The sequence below is a fragment of the Schistocerca americana genome, chromosome 4, assembly GCF_021461395.2.
Source record: "Schistocerca americana isolate TAMUIC-IGC-003095 chromosome 4, iqSchAmer2.1, whole genome shotgun sequence".
In the NCBI taxonomy this organism is placed as follows: Eukaryota; Metazoa; Arthropoda; class Insecta; order Orthoptera; family Acrididae; genus Schistocerca; species Schistocerca americana.
In genome coordinates this window covers 140,574,815-140,588,604 of record NC_060122.1, presented here as the reverse complement: position 1 = coordinate 140,588,604, position 13,790 = coordinate 140,574,815, and the positions used below count along the sequence as shown (strand labels likewise).

Genomic DNA, 13,790 nt, shown 5'->3' with positions numbered 1-13,790 from the left:
GCACTTGATCAGTAATATTAGTCAGGAAATATAAGCATTTGTAATATAAAGGGGTTTTAATGTACAATAAATGTATAAGCAGAAACAACATTTATTATTTATTAATTACTAGTTCTTTTAATAATTCATTTATGTTTAGGATGTAATTTATATGTTAAAGAGCAAGGAGGAGAAAATATCACAATTAGGAGATCGTAAGATCTGCTTCAACAGGTAGTCAGATAGGGCCAAATCTTGATTTTTGCATTCAGTATTTTCCGTTGCGCGCATTCATTTTACATCCGCCTGGAGTAGCAACTTGGATCTGGGCCGGTGGTGTTGGCGTGTGATGGCTGACGTGCTGCTGGTGAGGCTCAAGACGAAATGGGTCGGTGCCGAAGGCGTATAGCTATGAGACAGAAGTGCTGCTTGTAGCGCTGGGACTAAACTGCCAGTATTGTCGACTTGAGGCGTAGGGCGTAGTTGACTTAGCACTACTTTTTTTTTTGGTCATTTGTGTGCCGAAGAGAGATCGTCTTTACTTCTGGAGTGACGGGTTGGGAGACAGTTTCACTTTATTTATTGCACATTCAGAGGTACTTGGACTCCCTAGAGGCACAGGGCACGTGACCTGCCACATCAAAATAGTTGTGTTGCCGAAAGCGCTCTCTACTGCGACAGGCACGTTGCCCGTCGGTGAGGTTGGCGCCTCCAGACGCTGTGGAGGCGACGTTTAGCTCCTTGGTTAACAGTACAGGCCATACAAGGAAAACATGCCTATTTTGATGAGAGCCATTTACGAACATCCTCCTGGTAGGACAGCTGCCCGCGCGGCGGAGGAAACGACTACCAGGCGGATAAAAGAAAAGCAGTTAACGAGTGTTTCACTGGTAAACAGAACACTTAGTTGACACTTAAGAAGAATACGGCATACGTGTTTATTTCTAAAGATGCAACACTGTGGAATGGCAGTGCTGCAAGGATAACACATTTACATGTACCGGGTCATAAAAAAGTCAGTATAAATTTGAAAACTGAATAAATCACGGAATAATGTAGATAGAGAGGTACAAATTGACACACATGCTTGGAATGACATGGGGTTTTATTAGAACCAAAAAAAATACAAACGTCCAAAATTGTCCGACAGATGGCGCTTCATCTGATCAGAACAGCAATAATTAGCATAACAAATTAAGACAAAGCAAAGATGATGTTCTTTACAGGAAATGCTCAATATGTCCACCATCATTCCTCAACAATAGCTGTAGTCGAGGAATAATGTTGTGAACAGCACTGTAAAGCATGTCCGGAGTTATGGTGAGGCATTGGCGTCGGATGTTGTCTTTCAGCATCCCTAGAGATGTCGGTCGATCACGATACACTTGCGACTTCAGGTAACCCCAAAGCCAATAATCGCACGGACTGAGGTCTGGGGACCTGGGAGGCTAAGCATGACGAAAGTGGCGACTGAGCACACGATCATCACCAAACGACGCGCGCAACAGATCTTTCACGCGTCTAGCAATACGGGTTTTTTTTTGTTCTAATAAAACCCCATGTCATTCCAAGCATGTGTGTCAATTTTTACCTCTCTATCTACAATATTCCGTGGTTTATTAGGTTTTCAAATTTATACTGACTTTTTGATCACCCGGTATAGGAGTCTAGTTCCTTCAGTATTGGTGCGTGTTTGTGTGTGTGTGTGTGTGTGTGTGTGTGTGTGTGTGTGTATGTGTCTGTGAGAGAGACTCCTTCGGTATTGGTGTGTGTGTGTGTGTGTGTGTGTGTGTGTGTGTGTGTGTGTGTGTGTGTGTGTGTGTCTGTGTGTGTGTGTGAGAGAGAGAGAGAGAGAGAGAGATAAGTGGAACTTACTTCGTCAAAAGCGTTGAACTAGATCACTGGAACTACTTTTTCGTTTACTTCAGGCTTCCAAACTATAAATAAGAATGGCAGATTGTTGCATGTCGCTCTGAAGCGATATGGGAGCTCCGTCACAATCTTGTAGCTTTGACTGGAAAACATGTTAGCAATGGTGAAAGCTTTCCTTTCTATCCGATGTTACAGTGCAAGTTTCTCCACCAGCTCTTCCCTCTTCTTCCAACCGGAATGAAGGGAAGTGGCTAATATAAAAACCAAAACGGCTGCCTCATATCAAGGGCCCTAGAATGGCTACGTTTTCAGACACATATTCGTAGTGTACCCGTCGGAAGTACAATCGAAGGATTTTTTGTTTTTCTTCAAGGTTGCCTCTGTTACTTCTAGGTTGCGCTTTTCATAACATTTGTGAGGAACTGGAGACAGTCATCTCGGTTCACTCTGTCTTCATATTTGTGGAATCAAACAACCAAAAACGAATTCCATGTGTTTCTCGCTGCACCACTCGGCCATAGTGCGAACGGAAAGGAAAATGCGAATGAATTTTCAACAATCAGACGCGTGTCTACCCGACTAGAATGGGGAAATCCGGCGCCTGAACATAAATTACATGCATGCGTGACTTTGTACTGTTTCGTGCGCTCCCTTGCAAATTCGTGCAAAAGCCGCAAGCAGGTAGTTCAAATGGTTCTGAGCACTATGCGACTAAACTTCTGAGGACATCAGTCGCTTAGAACTTAGAACTAATCAAACCTAACTAACCTAAGGACATCACACATATGCCCGAGGCAGGATTCGAACTTGCGAGCGTAGCGGTCGCTCGGCTCCAGACTATAGCGCCTAGAACCGCACGGCCACTCCGGCCGGCGCAAGCAGATAGTGCCCACGGAAATTTGTGCAGGTGTAAATTCACATATGAATTCTATAGTTACGCATAAATGTACATCCGATGATACACGAATGTTGCCAACACAAATCGAAGCTTTTACTCACACACCAAAACGTAATGGAGCTTATGGGCCGTGGCGACCAAGTGATAACAGGAAAAGAATGGGCAGAGAGTGAGTACACGATAACTTTGTGCGTAGACCACCTGAGTGTTTCAACCGAAAAGTATGGACAAAAGCAGTAGTTTTCGACGTGAGGGCAAAGGCTAGCACAAGGCTAATGTATATATGCAGTGCTTTTGAAACAGCGGAGACCTCAAACGATAGCAGAAGTAGTTAAAAAGAGAATGAAAAAGCCTCAGTAATGACGAGAAGGACGCGCTCCCCTAGCCTTAAAGATACGATGATGATATTTAATTATGTACCAAAAAATACGGTTTTTGATACCTTCATTTTCTGGAGACATGCGTGACAGACAGGAGAACCATGTCTAATAAACAGGAAAGATGGGATTTATGAATAAATCGAGACGATTAATTACACCGAAAAATAACATTTTTAACATTTATTTAAATTTAATACATTGGTCTTTCAAAACAAATTCTTACCGAAGGAATGTCAACATTTCCTCCGTCTGATGATCCATTTTTTTCCACCCATAGTGACCGTTTCGTGTTTTGCTCACTGTCACGGCATTACCCAGCAGTGGCCGCACAGAAAGCAAGATTTCCGATCTCTTTTCTGCACTCGACGTCATGACAACGTGCTATTTATGCACTAGTGATGAGCTTCTTGTGGCCTATAAAGTTGAAACGGCAAAATTTCGGTGGTTGTTCAGTGTAAGCATTTTGATGTGATGGACCCGTGGCTCATTACAGAGTAATTGATTTCTTACTTCCGTTTAACTTCGTATGTGTATTGCATTGCAAATATCTGCACATTAGTATTTTGGAACATATACCGTGTTCGAATGTTATGTAATATCTCGAAGAAAACGATCTATTGTCACATAACCAGCAAGGACTCAGAAAATATTATTTTTGTGAAAGTGGCTCTTTATTCACACGAAATGACTGCTATCGACAGCGGATCTCAAGTTGATTCCATATTTCTACACTTCCAGAAGGTTTCTGATACGTTCCTCAAAAGCGGATTCTAATCGATTGCGTGGCTATGGAGTATCATCTCTGTTGCGCGACTGGATTCGTGATTTCCTGCCACAAAGGTGACAGATAGAGATAACCAGGGGAAGTCACATAGTGAAACAGAAGTGATGCCTGATATAGTGCTATAGGCATTCTGCTGTTCTTAATCTATATAAACGATTTAGGAGCCAATCTGAGCAGCCCTCGTAAGTTGTCTAGTAAAGTCATCAGAAGATCAAATCGAATTGCTAAATGAATTACGTAAGACATCTATGTGATGCGAAGAGTGACAGTTAACCCTAAATAATAATATGTGACGTCTTCCACATCAGTGCTAATAAAGACACGGTAAGCCACACACATTTCAAGGCTACCGATTCAACCAAAGACGTTGGGATTAAAATAATGAACAACTTAAGCTAGAATCATTACTCTGAAAATGTTTTGGGAAAGGCGAACGAAGACTGCGCTTTTGTTGGTAGGACACTTACAAAATGCAACATATCTACTAAAGAGACTGCCTACACCACCCTTGTCCATCCTCTTAGTGGTACGGGATTCTTAGAGAAGAGGATCAACGGAGGAGATCAGGAAAGTTCGAAGGAGGGCTGCTCGTTTTTTTTTTTTTTGTTTTTTTTTTATTATTACGAATTAGGGGAGAGAGTGTCACTGATACGATAAGCGATTTGGAATGATTATGATTAAAACAAAGGCATTTATTTGTTGCGGCGAGATGTTTTCATCAAAGTTCAATCCCCAACCTTGTGTTCCGAATGCGAAAATATTTTGGTGACCATCACTTACGTAAGGAGAAATGGCCATCCTAATGAAATAAGAGAAAACAGAGCTCGCACGGAAAGATTTGAATGTTCATTTTTCGCAAGTGCTAGAGGGAAAAGGTCGACATATATACTCTAAGATAAATAAAAACACCAGCCCGCATCTCGTGGTCGTGCGGTAGCGTTCTCGCTTCCCACGTTCGGGTTCCCGGGTTCGATTCCCGGCGGGGTCAGGGATTTTCTCTGCCTCGTGATGGCTGTATGTTGTGTGCTGTCCTTAGGTTAGTTAGGTTTAAGTAGTTCTAAGTTCTAGGGGACTGATGACCATAGATGTTGAGTCCCATAGTGCTCAGAGCCATTTGAGCCATAAATAAAAACACCAAACAAAAAACAAAAAAAGAAAAATACGCACCACGAAGGAGTTACGCAAATTGGTCGTACAGTTATCGACGGAAAATGCAAAATTGTAAACTTTGGTGGCCGATGGATAAATTTGTGAGGCTGCACAGCAATTTCACCGTGCAGATTGCAAAGATTTTACAAAGAGGTGACATCTAGATGCCACGACATATAATCTTTGCGAATTGCATTCCATTCACTCAGATGGACAGCAAATATGTTTCCCAGACAGGCGCATGGACAATATACGCAGATGTCAGCATTTGAGAGACGACTTGTAGCTACGGTCAAAGAAGGCAGTTGGAGTAGTCGGAGAATCACTCGATATTTGAATAAAAGCGATGGCACTATTCGACGATGTTGGTAGGAATGGGTGAACCACAGCCGAACACAGCGTCAAGAAGGAAGCGGTCGACCTGAAGAGACGACAGAACACGAGGACCGAGAAACCGTCAGAAAGGCACTCACAGCCCCGGATTCACCATTATCATCGATGCTACGCCCAGCTGGTGCTTCAGTGACCACAAAGATCATTAACAAGCGACTCATAGGAAGGAAAAATGGAAGTGATCGAATGGCGTCAGTGGCCGGGAGTTCCCAGGTGGGAAGTCCGGCCGCCCCCAAGTGCAAGTATTATTGAGTGCGACGCCACATTGGGCGCCTTGCGCGTCGACGATGGGGATGAAATGATTATGATGAGGACAGCGCAACACCCAGTCCCTGAGGGAAGAAAATCTCCCACCCCAGCCGGGAATCGAACCCGGGCCCCCATGCGTGGCATTCCAAGGCGCTGACCGTTCACCTATTGGAGGGGACTCATAGGAAGGGAACTGAGCTCACGGCACCCCTTGCTCCGACTATCCTTGTCTTCTGTACACCAACAAGCCCGTATCAGGGGTGTTGGGCACACTCGACGTGGAATCTAATTGACTGGAGTAGAATTGTCTTCAGTGTTGAGTCCCACTTCCAGTTCAGCCCCGATGACCAACGACAAAGTGTCTGGTGACGCCCCGGACGGCAGTGTGATACCTGTATGACTGTCGCCCACCATATTACCCGATAACTAAGCGTGATGGTCTGGGGTGGCATTTCTTTTCATAGAAGGACTCCTTTGGTTGTCATCCGCGGCGCCCTTACAGCAGGGCGGTATATCGACGACATTCTGCGCCCCGTTCTGTTGTCATCCAGGGCTTACATTTCAGCCCGTTCGCACACAGCGAGAGTTTCTACTACTTGTCTCCGTGGTTGACAAATCCTGCTTTGGTCAGCAAGGTAGCCAAATGGCTCCGAAATTCAGAAAGTTTGTAGCACTGACAATCTATCGAGCCAACTGAACGTAAGTTTCTTAATTAGTGCCTCAAGTGATGCTTTGATAGTCAATGACAGCTGTAAATTATCAAGCACTGATGCGCCAGAGGATTGTATCAAGTTAAGTAAACCTCATTAGATACAGGTCAGTTTTTCATGCAAAACCACTGTTTTGTCTTGTTACCCAAACATGTTTTGGTATCTCTGTGCCGTCTTCAGTGGATATTGTTTATTGAAAACGCGATTTTACTTTATGTGGTTTTGCAGGACCATCTGTATGGTGCTCTGCACTGAAAGCTTTCCATGTTTTGTTGGGACAGATCCTTCTTCTTTTGCGTTCTGAGGGCACTGTACGCACATGTTACTGTACTTTGGGTAGTTTCGTTCGTACAAACGCCTTTTTACTTCGTAAAAAGCGGTTAATACTATGTTTGCTCATATAATGCTCACTGCGTTTGCATGGGGGCTTAATTATATATTATTCAAATAATTTTAATTTTTTAGTAGCTGTATGTCCGATTACGAGGTCTCGTAAACGGTTGGCCCTGACTAGTTTAAGTACGCAATCTGACTGCATAGAATAACATCAAAGAATGAAAGAAAATTTCCGTTAACACAATTAATTAATTAAGTCCCCAGCAACTATAAAACCTACGAAACCAATACACAAGTGTAATTGTTCTGTGTGTGGAAGTGTGATTCAACGTACACATCTGGCACGGTTCTTCTTCAATAAGACAAGAAATTTTAAATACCATTTATACTGAAGTAATTAAAAAAAATAAAAATACTATAATTGAGTAAGGAAGCCAGAATTACACTCTAATACAAGAACACAAGCCAGATGCTTTGTTGACTGAACCTGTAATGACGCATTATTTAAGACATTGAAATAATAAAAAGAAAAGGGAATTTTTTTACCTTCATATATATTGACGAAAAGCACTCTGATCATTACAATATCTCCATTCGAACAACATCTGCTGTCTAGCCCATCAAACAAACTGCATAAAACATGGAACAAGCACTCCCTACTACAACATCTGAACACCGACTCACTACTACCACATCTCAACACCGACTTACTACTACCACATCTCAACAAGCACTCTCCACCACGACTTCTCGACAAGAACTGAAAGTGGAGGCGGCTGAATAATACTCTTTGGCGCAATCTCTGGCGCTGTGGCTCAGTGTAGCCACCTTTCACGTTTTATGAAGTAAAAAGGCGTTTGTACGAACAAAATTACCAAAGTACAGTAACATGTGTGTAGAGAGTGCTCAGAACGCAAAAGAAGAAGGATCAGTCATAACAAAAGATGAAAAGCTTTCAGTGCAGGACACCATACACATGGTGCTGCAAAACCATGTAATGTAAAATCAGTTTTCGACAATCAAAACCCGATGAGGATCGCGCAGAGATGCCGAAACATGTTTGGGTAACAAGACAAAACAGTGTTTTTGCATACAAGCCGGACATGATCCAATAATTTAACTGAAAACAGAGAAAAAAAGGCTAGACCTGCAGATCCAAAAGATGAGTATTAAGTAAATCTTTTTATCATTCACGAATAAAGTGAAATAATATTTTATATATTGCAGTTCAGATGAGCAAAATCCCAGAGCAATTAAAGAACCCAGAGTTACGGCCGAACGATTGTAGTTTCGTCTGGTCATAACACTGCCTGTCAAAAGAATTGCAACTCTGATCATTTGCCTACCGGCCGATAGTGTGTAAATGCACGAAGTTACATTGATTCCCGGCTGTGTCTACCATGTACTTCACTTTTTGTCACTCAGTGTACGCATTCGTTCCAGAAACCAAAAAGAACCATACAACTTCGAATCATAGAATAAAACGAGACTGTTACTTGTTGGCATGGTTTTGCTAGAGCCATGCATTATAGCAGCAGCGTTCGTCCTAATTATCCGATCACATGTACGAGCTTTACTTTCATGTACGCTTGTTTATGGCCATCAAATTTGCCAGCAACATTTGTCACGATGTTGTAGTGAATCATATTTAGCAGTAGCAGCCGCGGAACTTGGTTTGTGCAAAGCAATTAGTTTACTTATATTCGATGACTAACTGAAAACCCTCAGCTGCCGACAGGTGTAGATGATATACCTCGATGTGGACAGCTGAAAACGTGTGCCCCGACCGGGACTCGAACCCGGGATCTCCTGCTTACATAGCAGACGCTCTACCCATCTGAGCCACCAAGGACACAGATGAATAGCGCGACTGCAGGGACTTATCCCTTGCACGCTTGTTGGGAATGTGAGTCTCACGGGAAGCGTGCAAGGGATAAGTCCCTGCAGTCGCGCTATTCATCTGTGTCCTCGGTTGCTCAGATGGATAGAGCGTCTGCCATGTAAGGGTAAGCAGGAGATCCCGGGTTCGAGTCCCGGTCGGGGCACACATTTTCAGCTGTCCACATCGAGGTATATCATCAACACCTGTCGGCAGCTGAGGGTTTTCAGTTAGTCATCATTTATTCCAGGGAAAAGCTGCACGGTCAACAACAGTAATCTGTTCATTCGAGAACAGTTACTGTCTTCATATATTATATTCGTTGATGAAGCGGTTCATAGTGGATGAAAACGTTTACGAGATCTTTGTCTGTGTGCGTTAGTGTTTTTCTTCCCCTTCCTTTTTCTTGCTTCCGAGACATAGATGCACATGTGTGTAATGGTCTCGTATAACTTCACGATTCTATTATACGAATAAATGAGCGACCTGTGAAAAATAACAGCTCGACAATGTGCGAGCTTTCGCAGTAGTCAGTAAGAGCAGCGCCACTTACTTCAAAGTCTGTGGTCTACTTAATTCATTGTGCGTTGACAATCACGAGGACTATTCTGAAATTACCCTCCTATTGGCTATTAAAGACAAATAAATACATACCGCTAAATGGTGCTTACGTTCTGGGAAAGTATACTTTGAAGGTCAGGTAAGACTTCCTGCGTGAAGCTGTGCGTAGCCAGATATCTCAGTGTTACTCTCGATAGGCATCTGAAGTGTGGTCAGTATATTAAAGAACTGAGGGATAAAGATGTGGAAAGTCTGTGGCAGCTCTCCCCATTCCTATATCCGCCGTCCACACTCCGGCAGGACCTTGGAGTTGTTCTGCGCTCAGTTTAGGAGTATGGAGCTGTCGAGTGGGGAAAGCGGCCTATCCACTAATACGCTCTAAGATAGTAAGGGAATGGGAAAGAGAAAAATTTTCTAAGGCTCTACAACCCAGCATTGCTCAACTGCATGGAAGTACCAACAGAAGCCAGTCGCTAGGTGTAAACATTTCGACACGGTTAATCGGTCACCAAGAGTGTGGCACCAATACTTCTGTGTGTGTGCGTAAGAGAGCTCAGCAGAAAAGTGTTAGATAAGTGCAGACCAACCTGCCTCCGTTACTATTGTAGCATTATGATCGAAGTACTAGGTAGGACGAAACAATACCTGCCAGGGGTTTGCAGACCAACCTGCCTCCGTTACTATTGTAGCATTATGATCGAAGTACTAGGTAGGACGAAACAATACCTGCCAGGGGTTTTCCGGCCGATGTGGCCGAGCGGTTCTAGACGTTTCAGTCAGGAACCACGCTGCTGCTACGGTCGCAGGTTAGAATCCTGCCTCGGGCATGGATGTGTGTGATGTCCTTAGGTTAGTTAGGTTTAAGTAGTTCTAAGTCTAGGAGACTGATGACCTCAGATGTTGAGTCCCATAGTGCTCAGAGCCATTTGAATTTCGTCAGGGGGTTGACAAAGCAGATATTATACTGAAATTGATTCAACTTATACAGCAAAACTGAAGACTGCTGATGACACGTAATTTGCGAAACTGAGTTGGTTATTACAGATGACGTCATACAACATAGCTGCTTCTCGGCATCATAAATACTCCAGCCCACTAGCCTAGAGCGAGTCAATCAGTAGGGTCAATGGTGTTCATGTTGTTGGTACTCGATTCTCTGATTATTTTACTGTACCATCTTGTGTGAGATTGTCCCAGTATTGGCCATCCTCATGGTGGCTCATGTGATGACCGCCGATCTGTAACAATGGATGACTACGAACCAGCATCCAATACTGAAGTCACAACTCATGCGTAGTCCACAAGTCTACCAACACCGTTCAATTTCAGAGCACCAGCTGCTCTGAAACTTCAGTATCGTTTGAGTCAGGCCGCCATCTGAACCAGTGGGCCAAGATCACCATTAAACACGACATCGCAGCATCCGAAATCGGGCTCCATCTGATGGGACAACGCGGGTACTGACCTGAGAAGGACTAATATTCTCAGGACAGTTTGTGAGCCAAATACATGTGCGCCGTGGTCACTTCCTCTTCTGTAGCACATCAGCCGACGGGAAACGCAAACAGACGGCCAAGCTGTCACATGCCGAGTGACTGGCCTGCGCTTGAAGCTGAGGCAGGGATCTTCAGCAGTCTCTCGATTCAGAAGATTGCACCTTAGCTTACGAAGCCACTAGCTGCCGCAGAAGACCCGCTGACGTTTTCCAAGGAGTAAAAGAAGTTGTTTTATTGTGCCTGAGGATGCTGCACATGTTCCTAGGCCTCCATCCTGACGAAACAGTAAGGGTTTCCAGTCCGGGAGTGGGTGACCCATACAGTGCATATTGATTGCCTGCAAAGGATGCAATAGGCTTCTTTTCCACTTGCCCTGGGATTTCTCAATACTGGAACTCCGTCAGGAAGCTGGAATACTTTACGTGTGGTAGATATTTAGGCAATCAACTGGTGACTTCTACGAGAGATGTAGGAAATTATGGACCAGATACTCTGACCATCAGGGTACAGTGCCTAAGTGTGATGGGACAACCGCCTAGTTGCAATAACTGATTAGCCAGTCGATTGTTTTTTCGTTCAGTGATTTTTGCAGTCGAATGAAACTAGTCTCTCCAGCCAATTCGCTATTTGAAAGTTTTTTACTCACTCTCCGGGTTTCAGTGATTTCGCTAACATACTTTTTCAGCCTTTTTGATTATACATTAACGATGACTACGGTAGGAAGCATTTTTTACATACAAATAGCGTATCTTATTTCAAGGAGAGGTGACCAATAGTTTTTCTTTTATTCGAATTTGTCCTATTGTGGACCGTGAGAAACAATCTCTTTGTCGGTTAGTCTTTCCTTTTGTTTCCAAATCTCTTTATTCATTGGCTGAAGCTCCTCCTCTTCGTATGATACTGGTTCCTGCACTTTGATTTTACTGGCGCCACTTGACTTCAGACTTCATTCGAAATATCTCTTCACCCCAGAACTCTTTTTGACTGATCCCACCTTCCTCCATGTACTTTCTTATTTCCTCAATCCATTTCGTGGTCGGCTTTAATTTGGTGATGTATGAGAGAAATCCAAGGAGTAAGTTACACATTGTCGTGGTAAGGTAAGTAACTTTTATTGAATGCTGCACTACGGGTACATTAGACTATTTTTCAACACTGTCACAAAGTCTCTGTAAAAAACCCTCGCAACGTTTTACCTTTCCTTTAGTTCCTCGACAACAGAAATCTGCTTTTTGGTCATAGAGCCATCCGCGAAACGCTGTGCGAACGTCCTCATCGTTGGCAAATCTTTTCCCGACCCAGATGTTTTTTCAGCTTGCAGAAAAGATTGAAATCGCATGGCCCAGGATGTGGACTTCCCAATCAGCCTCACCCACATCTTTACGGCCTTGGACAGTTCTTGGCACCTTTTCAATGCGACTGGAACCGATATTCAGTTTGGATCTCGTACAGCCAGAATTTCACGGTGAATCTTTGTGCAATGTAGACGTATTGTCTGTAAGCATCGCACTGTCTCACGTACTTCAGTTCTGGAGTACGTTGTGCGCCATTTCACTCCCACGCTGTGGTGTACCTGTTATCCGCACTGTTGCAGAATTGTGTCTGCAGGAAATTCAGAGCAACTGCATTCTTCTGACAACGTACCACACTTGTCGCGAGAGACTAAATGTGTAATTTACCTTCAGAAGTCCCCACATAGATGAAGATTTTCTTTGACAGTGTGCTTTCGTTCATTCTGAAAAGGTGCGCATAAAACGTCAGCCTTTTCTGGCATGAAATGTCCATGATATTCTCCGCCTGTTTATACAGATCTTCATTTTTTTCTATTCTTCCATGTATTATCGTTTCTTTTTTGTGATGATATACAGGACATAAAATCCCATCTGAGGCCTGGGATCATTTTTATGTTAATAATTGGCAACCAATGCTGTAGAATCGCAATAAAGTCATGAGATGTTCAATTGACTCTTCTTATTAGAACATGTTACGCTTTTAGGGATTACATCCATCTTCAGACATCACAAACGTCAACTCCGTCCTGACCAACCCGGCGTACAGCCTTGACAACTCAAAGAAAGTGTTGAATAACATACGACTATAACTGCAACACAAGCAGTAAACGCTCTGCTTCAAGTCTGCTCGTGTCGCAGTCATATGTTATTCGACACAATCTTTGAGTTGTCAAGGCTGTACGCCGGGTTGGTCAGGAAGGAATTGAAGTCTTTTTTGTGAGTCGAGGATTTTCCTTAAAAGTTTTCCTTTCTTCTTCTCTACTCCTTACATTTCTCCTTTCTTATTCAGTATTAAGGATTTGTAAAGTGTTTCTGACTTGACAAACGCCGCGTAGTGCCTCACCTTTCTATTGTGGGAGACGTGTATTTGTTATATCTGTTCTGTACTGACCAGCATGCTAGTTCTACCCCTCTGCCTCGCCTTTTGTTTACTTCTTTACCAAGCCCATTCACCAAGATACCTGCATTTATCTGTTTTCTTGACTTTTCCAAACCTAGTATTCAGAGTAGTTTCTCCGCCATGTTTGTATGCCATGTATTCTGTTTTTCCGTAGGAGATAATGAGTTCTCTTTATTCCGCTACTACATGTAGTTTTTCGACCATTATTGAAGCTTCTCCTGTAGCTTTGGCTAACAGTTTCAAATCATCAGCGAAAGCTATCGACTCCTGCTTCTTTGCGCCTAAACCGATTCGTTCTACTCATCCTACTTTAGTGGCTTTCTTCTATGTTATTATTATCTCCTCCAGGAAGATTTTTAAAAAAATGGGTGACAGTCTTTTTCCCTGCCAAAATCCTATCTTAGTCTCAATGGACTCCGAAACTTCCCCATAAAATATTACTTTCGAGATGAGATCCATAGAGTTTGGTATGTAATTGCCTTACTTTTTCCAGTTCCTTCCATTTCTTCCAGAACGTTGACGACCATCTGAAGATCGATCGAGTCATATTCCTATTTAAAGTCAACGAACACAACTACAAAAGTTATGCCTCTTATTGCTCTTACCACCAGAGGATGCTTTTCAGAGAGAAAATTTGTTTCACATAGGATGTTCTCTTTATAACAATGAAGTATTTTCAACATTTTTGTATT

At 43.1% G+C, this 13,790-nt stretch overlaps 1 protein-coding gene and 1 non-coding gene across 3 annotated transcripts in view; both read right to left on the bottom strand.

Moving 5' to 3' along the window:
* The window catches only part of LOC124612437 (alpha-1,3-mannosyl-glycoprotein 4-beta-N-acetylglucosaminyltransferase A), a 787,568-nt gene that overhangs the window by 489,931 nt on the left and 283,847 nt on the right, over positions 1-13,790 (bottom strand). The window lies entirely within an intron of this gene.
* On the bottom strand, positions 8,529-8,602 carry Trnat-ugu. The gene has a single exon. It is a non-coding gene; the product is annotated as a tRNA-Thr (tRNA).